Source organism: Echinops telfairi, unplaced genomic scaffold (genome assembly GCF_000313985.2).
Source record: "Echinops telfairi isolate 266 unplaced genomic scaffold, ASM31398v2 ScPeMD7_131;HRSCAF=429, whole genome shotgun sequence".
In the NCBI taxonomy this organism is placed as follows: Eukaryota; Metazoa; Chordata; class Mammalia; order Afrosoricida; family Tenrecidae; genus Echinops; species Echinops telfairi.
The window spans coordinates 6,729-8,608 of NW_022104029.1; the positions used below are offsets into that span (position 1 = coordinate 6,729).

Consider the following 1,880-nt stretch of genomic DNA (forward strand, 5'->3'; position numbering starts at 1 on the left):
TCTTGCTCCAAACAGGACTCCCATTCATTCACAATGCCCTTACTCTAGCTTAAGCTCACACCACTTACAATATAGTCTATGAGTCTCTAAACTACCCTCTGATCTGTCTGCATCCTAACCCATCCCTTAGGCCAAAGTCAAAACAAACAATACAACAACAAACTTAGTGCCAAAGCCGACTCTGCTCTGCTCAGAGCGACCCTCCCTACAAGGAGGAGTACAACTGCCCCACGGGGTTCCCACAGCCCCCGGGAACGGCCCATCTCTGCTAGCCACTGAACCACGAGGGCTCGCTCTCCCTCAGTCAGTGTTAGATGACTATGTGTGCACTCTCCTAGAGAGAGCTTTCAAAGGAGCCCGGGGCACCGTCGAGCCCGTGCTGGACTGCCAACTGTGGAGTCAGCAGTTCAAACCTATCAGCCCCATCACAGGACAGAGCCAAGGATGTCTGCTTCCTCCCGTAAAGACCCCAGCCTGTCTGTCCTCAGTCGGAATGCACTCAGTGGCAGTGGGATTGGGTGGGTGGGTTTTATTCTGTTTGTTGCTGTTGTTGTTTTAGTGTTGTCTGCATTGAACTCAGGTAGGAATGAGATCTGCTCATGCCAAGCCAGGCAAAAGGCATTTCACCTCCCTAACCGTGGTTCCAACTCTAAAACTCTGAGAACAGACCTACTTCAGTGCCTTGGAAGGCGCTCTGGTGAGCTGTACCAGAAAGCTGGCGGTCTGCTCCCAAAGAGACGTTCAGCCTTGGAAATGCAATGAGTCAGTCTATGTCTGATGAGGTCACGATGACTCGAAATTTGATTAGACAGAAATGGGTTTAGTTCAGGTTTGATGAGTGCCCCCAGACTCACTGACACATCTGTGACCCTATGGTTTCAATCATCAATCAGAGAGGCCCGCCCAACCCACACCCTCTTACCTACACCCCTACTGTCCTCTCATTAAGTACTCTAACACAGCCGTCTGCTTGTTCTCGCGGCACTTCCCAGAACCAGTCCTGAAACGTACAGTTGTGTCTGCTTATATAATCCTACTGCTAGTGCATACACTGTTAAGGACTAGAAATAGATCTTACTAGTACATATCAAGTTATTATTACCAAGCAAAAAATGCTCATCTTACCAGCCCTTAACAGGCCAATATTGTACTCAGATCGCTTCAGAAACACAGAAAACTAGGTGGTACCGAAATAATAACCATTCTTTACAAGAAGCAAACTAACTCAGCAGGTTCCTTCTTAATGCTTGACAACCAATTCGAGGTTACCATTACGATTACTTGGTCAGTGACCTCAGTAGGTGTACATTCATTCATGTCTGGAGATGCTCACAATCTACTTGGAGTAAAACGTAGTTTGTATACAACACAATGAGAGACTATTCAAAGCCCACAGGTAGTGCACGACAGACGAGGGCTTTTCCAGGTCATTCTGGGCCCGAGCTGGGGAAAGCTTCATCAAAGGGCTGCAGATCCAAGCACAGCCCCCAGATCAGGAGCCACAGAGGGCGACATACAAATGGGCACAAGACCCCAGAGGGGCAAGTGAGAAACAGACAAATGCATTTAGACTTCATCCTACAAAGCACACAGAGCTGCTTTACGCAGCAAAGTACCAGGAATGGGATGCTTGAGAACATTTAGTCAGACAACAGCTGTTACGTCTTTTGAGCTAGCCAGAAGCCAACTTGGAACAACTGGAATGCACAGAAACAAACCTTCTATAAAGAACCACAGTCCCCCCACTATCATGATCCCAATTCTACCTTGCAAGTCTGGCTAGACCAGAGGATGCACACTGGTGCAGATAAGAACTGGAAACACAGGGAATCCAGGGCAGATGATCCCTTCAGGACCAGTGGTGTGAGTGGTGATACTGG

At 48.2% G+C, this 1,880-nt stretch overlaps 1 protein-coding gene across 1 annotated transcript in view; it reads right to left on the reverse strand.

The window, feature by feature from the left end:
* Positions 1-1,880, reverse strand: part of LOC101638764 (reticulon-4-like) — a gene marked incomplete at its 5' end in the record, with an annotated part of 10,435 nt that overhangs the window by 6,722 nt on the left and 1,833 nt on the right. The gene's annotated exons all lie outside the window — the stretch shown is intronic.